Source organism: Aedes albopictus, chromosome 3 (genome assembly GCF_035046485.1).
Source record: "Aedes albopictus strain Foshan chromosome 3, AalbF5, whole genome shotgun sequence".
In the NCBI taxonomy this organism is placed as follows: domain Eukaryota; kingdom Metazoa; phylum Arthropoda; class Insecta; order Diptera; family Culicidae; genus Aedes; species Aedes albopictus.
In genome coordinates, this window is record NC_085138.1 from 228,724,373 (window position 1) to 228,738,356 (window position 13,984).

The following is a 13,984-nucleotide window of genomic DNA, read 5'->3' on the forward strand; positions in this document are numbered from 1 at the left end:
GATCGACCAGGTTTCTTTTTTTGTAGGGGAATTGTGGGTAAAATGAACAGGGTGGTGTTTTACAGCATTTAGGCTATTTTTGCATATTTCAACGATTGGGTTCTATGCAACAACATAAATCATTGTATTTCTGTTGTTATTGGACTTAAAAATTAACTAAACCACTTAAAAATGAGAAAAATAGCGAAAATCATGCAAACAATACGGTCTGATATAAAACTGAGCAAATCGTAATTAAGGTCAATTCATCCATTATGTATTCGCAAATTTCTGCATCTTCGATACCATATTCTAATAATTTACTCCTTAAACAAAATAATTAATGAAAATTTTTGTTTTGTTTTTGATGAAATTTTAGAAGTAACTTTAAAACAAACAGAGCATGGTGGTAAAACGAACAGTTGGTTCAAACTTTATAAAAATTTTTACAAGATTTTGTTCTAACTCGGAGTACTGAAATCTCTAACGTTTATCGTTACACAACTAGAATAAAAAGTTAAGAAAACATATCTTACTTCAACAAAATAAGATTGTTATTAGAAAATCCCTAGGAAAATCCAACCTGTACTAAACATTGTTTTTCAAATATTTATTTCATTACAATGCAAACTTTATATAAGACGTTTCAAAATCGTAGCACAAACAATTTACATCAAATTTACTGACATGCAGTTGAAAATATCGAATTTACACGTTTAAATTAACTTTTAAATATGTGTTCATTTTACCCCCATCGTTTGTTCATTTTACGCTCTCTGTTTTTCCCTACTTGATTTTTTATCATTTTTTGCAATCGAAAAAAAATAAAGAAAACTGTAGTTTTGAGCATTTTTTTTCTTCTAGAATGTTTAGAACATAATACCATCTACGATATAACATGGTAAAAAAGAAAGATTTTAACATATTTCAATTGAAAACGACGCCAAACGCTTAGAGTGTTCATTTTACCCCCATTTCCCCTAAAACTTAGGCATAAACATTCCTAATGCGACTTCGAGAGGAGTTTCTGGTGAACGCGCAGAATAATTGTTAACCCGGGAGCGGTCGCGTCGTGTACTGAGTACACGCACCATGAAAAATGCACGCTTGTGGTATACAGCGTGAACGCGGTATCGCTGCAGGTACTCAAAGAGGCGACTGCTCGAGGGTTAAGAACTCCTTGTGAAACTTTGAGAGGCAAAAAATCCATAGTGGTATTTTTAGCGGAAATTCTACTAAAAGCTGCTGAAGAAATTTCATCCATTCATAATGAGTTTTTGATGAAATTTCTGTTCTACTTTGAATAGAATTATAAGAAAAATTTCATAATAATCTTCTGCGGACGAATTTTTAGCCAATTTTGAACTGACTTGTTATCGAGGAGGTCATCCGAAGTGTTCAACTCCGTGGTTGCGATACGAATGTATTTTATTCAAGTCTAAGAAATCTATTGAGCCTTAATTCTAAGCTACATAATTGGTTTCACAGAGACAAATCGAGAGAATGAGAGAATCGGTAAATAGGATGCGCATGGTAACATCGATATGCGTTAAAATTATATTGCAGTTGACAACCCGTCGATAAGTGAAATTCGAGAATCATTTAGCCTGGGAATATTGAGCTTGGGAAAAGAGCATCGTTGGCGGTTGCAACATGGGCTATTGCACTTCGTGTTCTTGCCCACGTTGCAAGACCTTGACGATGGGAATTATTGTTGCTGTGCCACATCTGTTGGCAATATGCAACACAACTTATTTATGCACTACAATTTAAACAAAAATTGTTTGGAAAACTTTAAATATTTCAGGATCTTTCAATAATTTCTCCACAAATATCTTCTGCAATTTTCATATGGAACCTATGGATTTGTTAAGAGTTCGACTTAAATTACACATTCAAGCCAGGAAGAAAAATTCGTCATAGATTTAATCATATTGAAGAAAATCAGATCAGATTCCCACCTAAATCCGACCTAAAATTCTTGCTTGTTCCTTCAAAGAAATATTTCAACAATTCTGGGGTTCGATTTGAATAATTTATAAGTTTGGTAAACGAAATCAAGCTCTACAATTCTATTTTTTTCTATTCTGATAGAAACACTGGCAAATCTTCAAAATACTATGTAGGATTTTTTTTTTAAATAACACTTATAATTTTCGACAGAAATAAACACGAATTTTCAGCAGAAACTTTTCGACTCTATTCCATAGAGTTTAAGATTTCATACAGAATTCAGGTGAAGATTTTATCATGTATTTTCGTTATTATAACTTGTGCAATTCACAAGCGTGATCAATTCAAATCTTAAAAATCTTAACAACTTTCTGGAAAAATTTGAAATTTTATTGAAAGGCAAATATCTGCTTCTTTCTAATTTGGAGTACAATATTTCACACACATCTTGAGCTTAGTAGTACTTGGGATAAAAATTAAATCAAGATGTTTCTAGCACTACATTTTTTCGATTCCCATTTGAAGTAACATTTTGTGGGGGTCCCTGAAATGTGGGGGCCCGGGGCCATGGCCCTGCACCCCCCCCCCCTCCCCCACGGTGTGCTGAAACACGATTATTATCGAACTTTCATGAACCTCTTTTTATATTTCGTTATAAGTTAGCCTTAATCGTATTGAAAAAAATTCTGGAGGGTAGAAAATCTTTCATCGGGGAAAACTAAAATAAAATTAGTTTTAGTATTCTATCATTATTCTTATATAAACTAGTGTTATAAAGGAATTAATAAAACTAAGCTCGTCTTAAAAATACACTTTTTAATAATAAATTTTAAAACCCTTAAAGGGAAACAAGCGTAGGAGTTTTTACAACGAATAACAATTTTTTTAGACGTTCGTTGTATGTATCCAGCCCACCACAGTCTGCCAAAATTCATATATCAGCAATAGAGCACTTTAATTGCATGACCTTCATGTGAAGGTTCTAATTTTTATCTGTTGATGGATTTCACCCAGACCCTTTAACCCTTTGGAGATGGCATTTTCACCTTTCTGGATGCAACCTCGAAGGTCAAGAACACGTTTATAAAGGTAAGTTTTCACGCTGGACTAATGTGACCCATCTGTCTCCAAAGGGTTGAAGTTTATGGGACATGGTCTCAAGAGAGCAAACATTGAAGGGGTCTCCAGTTAGCCTAGTGGTTATGGCTATGGATCGCCAATCCGGACACGGCGGGTTCGACTCCCATTCTGGTCGGGAAAATTTTCTCGACTCCCTGGGCATAGTGTTGTATCATTGTACTTGCCTCACATTACTACTGAATTGTGCGGATTGTGCGTTGCTTTCACAACAGAACGGGCCGCCAACTTCCAGTCGGCAGCTCAGAATCATCGCGACGAATCAAGCACCACCTCCACTGTTCCTTGTGTTAGTAAAATTGGAGAATCAATCGTCATACTCCCACTAGTTGATTGTTGGTAACGACAATTTTTCTTGATAATACTTATAAAAGCATGCGATCCCGATTCCGGTACGAACTCACCCTTCTGGTGTAAAAAGTCGTAAGAACACAATCAAACGAACGAACAGCATTCAATACCGGGTCAAAGATGTCAGCTATAAGCCTGACTTCTAAACAAAACGCCGTGAAAGTATTCATGTTCTTTCATGCGTTGTGATTACTTATCAATCAAAGTGTATCAATACCAACCAAAGGTTATGGGTGGCAACCCTGAAAATTAGTAATAAAATTAAGTTATTATGTACCCTCAAACTACCAGCAAACAACACATACACGGCATTGTTCGGATTTATTTTTCAATGTTCATGGCAATGCCAAACACATGAAATAGTTTTCTGAAATTTTTGAAATGATTTCATGCATACCACTATTGTACACATATCGTCGGTTTCCTGCAATAGGGGCACAACTCAAAAAATGTAAATTTTCAGAATGAGCGTTTGAAAATTGGCAACTTTGAAGCACCTCCTACAAGTTCACTTATTTCTCTCAACATTCGACAAAAGTAAACGAATTTCGATTGTTGTATCATGGAAAGGATCTGCAGGACTATCTGTTTCATGAATTTTGGATAACTATTTTTCATCGACTATTGAAAAAGTTGACTGATTTTGAGTTGTGCCTTTACTGCGGAAAGTTGGTGAAAATGCCAAAATCTCACGTATCTTTATGAATTTCGGAACGGGTCTTTGTGAGAGGAAAATTTACATATAGACTGCCCCAGAAAGTATGGACACACCTAGTCTTCAGTTGTCTGGCTCTCATCGATGGGTTTTGTTTCGGGCTCTGTATTGGCTGTTTCTGCTTACTTTAGGGTCGAAGATTCAAACGTTCTTTGTCACGATTAACATTGGATTTCGAAATGGTAACTTTTTTGGTCATATCCCGCTTTGTGTGATTTAGAAGGTTTTTCCTTGTACCCAAATGACTGCATTATGTGTTTATCCAAATGAAGTTTAGCAGGAGCTTTATTTTCGACTCAATTTTTGATTATACTCAAACGTGTTATCCTTACCGTGCTTCCCGATTGTTGCTTGCACGATTTTCTCGCTTACCCCCTTCATATTTTGCTCATTTCTTAGGTGGCATTTCAAGCTCTATTTATCGTTTGTGCACAATTTTTTGACGATGTTCCACTGAAAGTTCATGTATTTTGGAACAAACCGTTGGAATCGAATAAACCACTATACTAATACTGAGAGAATAGGCTGATCAACAAGAAGAAGCCTTCAAAAAGAAGTAGTCGTCAATAGTTTTGAAATGCCAATATTTTCTTAATGCGTCCATACTTTCTGGGGCGGTCTTTAGTTTTTCATCATTTGTCATCAAAATGACAAATTTTGAGTTGTGCCCCTATTGCAGGAAACCGACGATATGTACTATTATCAGAAATGTGGCTCCAGAGAAGCACGTTATCCTCCATTTACGACATTTGAGCAATTGAAACCAAATTGAATGTATTCGACCTGCGAACAATAAAAGGAATGATATCCCACTTGTAAGTATAACAACGCATAACAGCAGAATTAGAGCACAATATTCATCATATTTCTATTTTGACCTGTTTGATTAAAAAATCAAATGATTTTAACTAGTACTTGCTTAGTAAATGCATTCGATTATTTAATTCGCACGTATTTGAAACAACAGTGCAGTTAGTTATACCTGCGCTGCCGTATTTCAGGTGTACCGTAATCCGAGTTCAAATTGATCATTTTAAAATTATTGCGGATAAAATTAGTAGCAATTTGAATATTTCCAAAAGAATTTGTGCAAAACCAGTACTGGGTGAATCTCTATAAATTTTAATGTAAACTTAAAGATAAACTCGAAAAATCAAATAAAATGTTGTTTTAGTTGTGTTTTTTAAGGCTAATAATTCGACGAAATAGGCAAAATTAAATTATAAAGTTTACCATACACGCCTGAAAGTAAGCAAATCACTTTTAAATTAACGAGCTTTACAACGATAAATTTCTTCTTCTTCTTCTTGTTCTTCTTCTTCTTCTTCTTCTTCTTCTTCTTCTTCTTCTTCTTCTTCTTCTTCTTCTTTTTCTTCTTTATGGCTCGACGTTCGCATTGGAGCTTGGTCTGATTCTCTTAAACTTAGTGTTTTTAGAGCACTTCCACAGTTATTAATTGAAGGGCTTCCTTTGCCTGTCATTGTATGAATTTGTACATTGTGTGGCAAGTACAATGATACACTATGCCCACGGAGTCGAGAAAATTTTCCCGACCGAAACGGGAATCGAACCCGCCATCTCCGGATTGGCGATCCAGCCTTAACCACTAGGCTAACTGAAGACCTCTGGAAACGATAAATGGACTACTCCATTGTAAAACATGAAGCTTTTTTATAATAAGTTAATAGCTAGAATAGGTACTTCACAACCAAAGATACACAAAAATAGGAACACAGTAGTTACCGTAACTCCTAGTTGCAATCGATTATTTAGTCCTAACGTCAGCTATGTAACAAACACATTAAGACTCCATAAAAAAGCAAGACTATATTTTTTCTATAAATTGAAAAAAAAAACAATACTCATATCTAGACATCTATGAACTAAATGAGGTAAAATTCTCGGTAAAATGTTTATGATCATAGCGACGTTAGAAGTTCCTGGTATTACAGATGGAATTACAATTTAGTACTAGAGTGACACAGCCTCGAACTTTGGGGTATATTCTCGCTCCAGGAAACGATGTGGTCTGTAACTTTTCGTCAAACGGGTAGTTCTTCACTAAGCCACTTCTGTGTATTGTCCATTGCACAGTCTAATATTCAGGATGTGTAATATTCAGTATGTGTATTGCCGTTCTTCGCACAGCTGTCTCATGTTGTATAGAAATCCCTAAATACATGGGACAATTATACGTAGAATGGCAGTATAGGTTCTGGTTTTTATTCGTAATAAATAATATGACATGTTATATGGATTTCGGCATACTACGATGGGCCGGTCACGTATCATGAACGCCTAAAATCGTATAACATTTCAATATGAAGAGCATTTCGTTTGTTTTACAAAAGAGCTTTGAAATTTATTCTCACTAAGTTGATTTGTTAAACAAAAGTGCATATGTTCATCAGTTTTTGTGCAATACTACTTTATATGAGAAAAATGGTAGAACACTGAAATCAATTTTATTTTAATTTTCCCCGATGAAAGATTTTCTACCCTCCTGAATCTTTTTCAGCGCCTCATGTGAAAATCGCTTTTAGTTTACATATGTTACATACGATGGTTAGTAAAGTTAGGCTTGAAATATATATTAAATTGCTTATTTACAACCTGTCCCCAGCAAACTCAACATGCCTATTGTTTTTTTGACGTTCCAAGTGCAAATTCCAATTCAAAAGGTGTGGAAAATCGATTTAAAAACTCAATTTTTATGTTGTTTGCCGCATTTCCTTTCGTTGGGTGGAACCTATCAGTACAAAGATGAATGACATCAAAAATTTTCTTCGCTAGCTTGAGATATATTGCACAAGTAATTTTTATCATGATTTTGACAAAAAGTGTTCTTGTTCAGGAATTTCGAAAAAAAAACCTTATAAAATATCTCAAGGAAATTCTACATTAGACTGGGCTTTTTTTGGAACAATGCTTTTTCGATTTATTTTAGCGTCCAAAACTACTGTGCAAAATTCGGGAGCGATTAGTTGTGTCCTCGTATTCCGCATTGCGATTGAAATTTGTATGGAACTTAGTATGGTAAAACGTGCTTTTTTTGCATTTTTATCCTAAATTGATTTTTTTCGTCTGAAACGAGCTTACTAATGACGTTAAAGTAAAGCCTAGGATATGCCGAAAAACTTTGCCGAAGGCCGCATCAAGATCCAACACTTGTGAAAAAAGATTGCCCGGAGGTGCTTAACATTTAACATGTTAAGGAATAACATCAATAATAAAATCTCAATTTATGGCCTAAGTTACCAAGCGAATAACTTTTTTTCACAAGCGTCGGATCACTTTTCGGTCTTCGGTAAAGTTTTTTCAGTTGTTTCGGACGCTAAATCTGTATTAGCTTTGTTCCGGGTTCATGCGATCAAATTTAAATTTTCTCCATACAACGTTGACCCACTCTATTCTATATGTATTTCCACAGTAAGCTTTCAATACGATCTAACATACTTTTCCTAAAAAAATGTTCATTCAGTTTTTTATAGGGAAGTGGAACCATCTCGGCAGGGGTCTTATTTTGGGCACTTTTCTGCTATAACTCAGCCAATTTTGAACCAATTGACACAATTTTTGGAACGCGATGAGATACCCATAGTATCTAGCCGTGTACAAAATTTCAAGTCAATTGGTTTGGAATTGACTGAGTTATAGCGAAGAGTGCCCAAAATACCGGCTGCTGCCCAAGTGGTTCGCTACCCTATAAGAATAAGCTTTAGTTAAAGTAGCTATTGATTTCCGTTAAAAAAAAACAAAATTTTGGTTGGATATCCTCTAAAGAATACTCAAGCAACATTTCTAGAAATTACTAAAAAAAGCTTCACAAAATTTTATGAAAAGTGTTCTGTAAATATATATATATATATAAAAATGAGTTTGAAGTTCCTTTGAGGCAACAAAACTCAAGAACGAATGAACCGATCAGCATGACTCTTGCACGGTTCGGTTTGTATTCGTGGTGGTTGTGTTTAAATACATAAAAAGTCACGAAAATCATTCAAGAATTATAAAGAATGTAAAAATACTGATTTTTCAGGAGCCGGGAAGAAAACTGGCGTGATTGAAATGAAATCAATCTAGAGTGCGTTGCTGCGATGTCCTCAACAGCTGTCAAACCACCACAGCTTGGCAAGACAAAGTTTGCCGGGACAGCTGGTTACTTATAAATTTATTCTAGAAATCAATCAAAAGTACCATACAAAAACTTTGTTAAAATTCACTTAGCTGTTTCTCAAAATTGTACATGCCTCTGAAATTTCTCAAAAATTTAAACACAAATATCTTCAACCGCGAATAAAAAAAAAACTTTTCAAACTTGGCTGCAATTTCCGGTACAATTCAAAACAGAAATCCTCTCAACGATTTACTAAACGATACCTGCAAAATGAAATTTGATATCTTTTTCGTAAATCCAGAAATTTTGTCTACAACTCTTTCTGTGATTTATGAGTCATCTCATAATCGCAAAGAGAAACGAGTAAAAATACTCAAATATTTTCAACATATTTTCACAATAAAGATGGTGATGATGCTGCTCACACAAAAGTTTGGGGTCACCCCCTCATAAACATGTCATTTTTTTAGGCCCATATCTCCGCCAATTAGCGTCCAATTACAAAACCCAGATCTCATTCAAAAGATAATAAGTCAAAGAATCTTTGAACATGATTTGGGTGAAACTATCACAAAAATATGTGTATGTAAACTTAACTCAAAGTTGCCAAAATAACTAAAAAATGAATATAAACCTACGGCAGTGCCCAACCTGGCTAAAAATCTGGGAAAAAAGTTATCAAGTAAATTAACTCTTGATATCATCGACCAAAAGCTTGGGGTCACCCCTCAATATGATGTATCAGCCAAAAGTTTGGGGTCACCTTCGTTAAATATGGAAAAGTGATTTGGTGATATCTTCGTCATCTATAGTTCAATTTTAATTCTTTTTGGCTCATTTTAAAGATAATTAACAAAATTTACAACAACATTTTTTGTATATAAAAATGTTATGTAAAATTAACACATATCATCACATATCAAAAAATGAGGCGATTTTCCGTTACGTTTCAGTTTGTAAATCTTAACAAATATGTGTGGTTCAATGTCTATCCAGCAAGTACCATTCATTATGTTTCAAATAAGCCTAGACGAATTGAAATTGAATGGAAGACGACAAAGATATCAACAAACCACTTGTCCATGTTTTACGATAGTGATCCAAAACTTTTGATGTATCATTTTGAGGGGTGACCCCAAACTTTTGGTCGATGACATCAAGAGTTACTTTACTTTATAACTTTCTTACTAGATTTTTCAGCTTAGTTCGGTAAAAAGCAGTTGAAAGTTATTACCACTCTCATCTTAAAATTTAGTGTACCTAATTTCCAGCGATACTGCCGTAAGTTTATATTCATTTTTTAGAAAATTTGTCAGCTTTAGCTTAAGTTTACATACAAACATTTTTGAAAAATTTTCATTCAAATCATGTTTAAAGTTTCTTTGATTTGTTATCTTTTGAATGAGATTTGCAATCGGACGCTAATCGGCGGAGATATGGGCCTAAAAAAAGACATGTTTTTGTGGGGGTGACCCCAAACTTTTGATCGGGAGTGTATATTTCAAAAGCCTTTGGGAACGCCCCAGAGTTCAATTTTCGAGAATAAAAAGATTTTAACTACCATAACTTTTAAATTTTTCAGCATATTTTCAATCTTTTTTATGAGTCTCTTTCAATTTTATTTTCAAATAAACTTGAAGAACATTAACTGTTTTCAAAATCACGCAAAATATTAACTTACATATTAAGATATTTTTTTTTCTCTGCTCATTTAAAATTATAACTTGAGCACCAAAAATAGTTTGTCACATCACATCTAGACAACAATAATATCTAAAAAAGTACGCTGAAATATTTGACCACGGCCCCACACAAAATCTTTTTTTTCAGCTCTAACTCAAACTTTTCTGATTTTTTGTCAAACACCTTTTGAAGACCTGCCAACAATCAACTTCCCCTCCGGGAAAATATTCTTTTGCATATAAAAAGCCACAAATTATCCATTCAAATTGTCCAAAAATATTCCAAAGAAACATATCAGAAAACCATGAAGCAGTCATTTGGATCCAAACAATATTGTCAATGTTCACTTTTTTTCGTAAAATTTAGCATTAAAAAAGTACAGAATTTCATAAACCCCGCCATGAAATGGATGAAACAATCCATAGAATGATCTATAAAAAAGTTGGAACGATCCCTAAAAAAAAAGAAAATGATCCAGAGAAAATTGAAAATTTATCCATAAACATCCATAAATAACATTTTGGAAACGATCTATATATTTTTATATACAATTATGGACCCAATAAAACCATGACCGACTTTTTCGATAAATTTACACTTTTGGTTTATGGATCATTTACTAAATTTTATGGATCGTTTCCAGAATTTCATGGATCATTTTCAATGTTTTGTGGATCGCTTTTATATTTTCTATGTATTACTTTTCTATTTTCTATGGATCATTTTCTGGAATTTTTTATTGCTAAATTTTACGAAAAGAAGGGAGCATTCGACAAGGTTTCATGGATGCAAACAATTGCTTTATGGTTTTCTGGTATGCTTCTTTGGAATATTGAAAAGTTATCGATGGATAATTTGGCAATTTTTCATGGATCGTTGCTTCAGTTTAACGGCGCAAACATTATTGGGCTGCCTTTCCTCTCAGCGATCTATTTTGAGATTAGATGCCTCGAACGCCCCAGTGATCTATTTCGTGATTTTGCGATTACTATGGTCTTTCAGTAGGTATACAAAGCTACGATTTGTAGTCTATCATGTCAAGTGAGTCTTCTAAAAGCTCAATAAACAGTATAAGAGCAGTCGGGATATCCTAGGTCATCCAAACTGTTCTTGAGTATAGATCCCAAGGTCTTCGGGTGTAACGGTAACTTCTTTCAGTATACAAAGCTACTATTTGTAATCTATCATGTCCAGTGAGTCTTCTGAAAGCTCAATTCACAGTACCAGAGCTGTTGAGATATCCTAGGTCTTCCAAACTATTCTTGAGCTAAGATCCCAAAGTCTACGGGTGTAACGGTAACTTCTTTCAGTATACAAAGCTACGATTTGTTATCTATCATGTCCAGTAAGTCCTCTGAAAATTCAATACACAGTATCAGAGCTGTTGGGATATCCTAGGTAATCCAAACTGTTCTTGAGTATAGATCCCAAAGTCTACGGGTGTAACGGAAACTACTTTCATTATACAAAGCTACGATTCTTGAGATTACACTTTAAAGTCTACGGGTGTAACGGTAGCTTCCTTCATTATACAAAACTACGATTTGTAATCTTTCAAGTCCAATAAACCTTCTGAATATTCAATGGACATCATAAGATCAGCCAGGGCCATCCAAACTGTTATGATGTTTAATATTGAGCATCTACAGCAATTGAAGTTTCTGTTTTGGCTATATAGAGTTATGTTGCATAATCTATGATACTTACTGGAGCTCACAGAATACAACAAGAGACTATGACGTAGCTAAATTATCAAAAAAATAAATTGTGTACCATTACTATCTAGAACATAATCGCCTCATGTCACAGTGGTTGTTTTTATCAACTAAGCTTCATAACAGTAAGGAAGCCCATAATATCCCAAAAATATATAACAACGCTTATTGTTCCTTCAACTACTTTGGTAAGTACAGTGGATTATGTATCACTACTTAACGTAGTGGCAAAAGCTATTGTCACAAGTGTAAATCGGAAGCTATGGTCTCCAGAGTAGTGTTGTTGACCTGGAATATCTCAAAACTATATTGACATGATTCATGATATGCCAGGGCGATTACAGATTACAGTTTAAAGTTTATTGTGAGCATAACTACTGTTACTATCAAGAGCTGTACTTCAGGATAGTTTGGATAATTCTCAATGTCCCAAAGGTCCATAATAATATATAGTAGACTTCAGGTTGGTCCAGTCACCGCGATTGATTATTAAACGTTATCAGAAGGCCGGCTCCAGAGGCACGTTATCCTCCATTTGGGACATTTGTGCCATCGCCATACATATGAGCCTATTTCATCATTTGCCTGAGGGAGAATGGGACAAAGGATGGGAATTGGGAAAGGGAAAGGTGATGAAATAGGAAGGGGTACCCTGGAAGAGGGAATGAACGCATAAGCGCAACGAGAGCTCATAGCTCATACCACAACGGGGTTAATCAGTGCCCTGAAAAGGACACTGTAAAACGCATAAGCGTAAAAAGAGCCTATAGCTCATTGGAGGTAGCTTGCGACGTCATGCGACTTTCAATATGGCATAGATTAGAGCATTAGGAAGGTAATTTAACCCTCGAGCAGTCGCGTCTTTGACTACCTGCAGCGACGCCGCGCTCACGCTGTGCACCACATGCGTGCATTTTTCATGGTGCGTGAACTCAGTAAACGACGCGACCGCTCCCGGGTTAAGCTTATACAGCAGATGCAAGCATGAGCTGTCTAGTTATGAGTCCAATATATATTTCAGAATCTCCAAGAACTTTCTTGAGAATAGGCAATCGGATCTACAAATTAGTTGTCTCTGAGAGCCAAGCCCGTACCTAAAGGAGGGGTTTGGGGGTTAAACCCCTTCTTTTTCCCAAATTTCATATACTAGAGATGCCTCTCCGACTTTTACCCAAAATGCGAAAAACCCTTTTCTTTCCACATTTTCTTTGACCAAGCTTTCTACTCATACAGCCTCCCTCTCAAGTGATGAGTTCATCAATTTTGGCCTTGAGTAAAGGCCATCGAATCTGCAAACGTCATCAGTCTGAAACGTGTTGAAGCCTTTGGGGCTGTCCATAAACCACGTGGTCATTTTTTTGGGACTACTCAACCCCCCCGTGGTCATTAGTCCAAATGATCATTGGCCGAACCCCCCCCCCCCCCCTCCCCCCTCATGACCACGTGGTTTATGGACAGCCCCTTTCTAAATCTATCTGACACAACATGAAATGCTTCAGACATACAGGGTGCGTGCGGTAATTTTGCACTAGCCTTGAAGGAACATTTCATCAAAGGGTTGCAATAAAAATATTAATCCCACATCATCAAATGCACCATATTTCTAGTGAACTGTGAAAAATACAGGGTGTTAGGTTCGTGAGTGCAAACTTTTTAAAGGGTGATAGAGGATCATAAATGGAGAAAAAAAATTGTTCAACGCATATGATCAAATCTCAACCGTTACGTAGTTATTTAACTTCCCATGTTTTTGACTCTTATTGCCTTAACTGGCCATATCTTGAAAATGGTCAAACTTATCCCATTTTTTGACCCTTATTCGAAAGCTTATTGAATTTTCTATCAAATGGCATCTTTGAATCAATTGGTTTAGTTAAATAACTATGTTTTCTAGAACAAAAAGCTTAAAAGTAGTGTGTTTTAATTTGTTTTTGTCAATTATCTTCGAAAAATGCGTTTTAAATTAAAATTTTCTCTTAGGCAAATTTGTGGCCCCTGTTTCACTCTACAATTCTTTTTTTGACATCAAACTTTTATCTCTTATCGTTTTCTTGCAATTTTGATTTAAACGTCGCATTTCAGATCATAAATTTGCAATTGTCAAGGAAAGTACTTTTTGGCGCACTGTGCCGCACATTTAAATCGAAATTGCAAGAAAACGATAAGAGCTAGAAGTATGATGTCAAAGAACGAATTGTAGAGTGAAACAGGGGCCATAACTTTGCTGAAGAAAGAATTTTAATTTATTACGCATGTTTCAAAGAAAATTGACAAAAACAAAAAAAAAAAAACACACTACATTTGAGCTATTTGTTCTAGAAAATTTAGTTAACT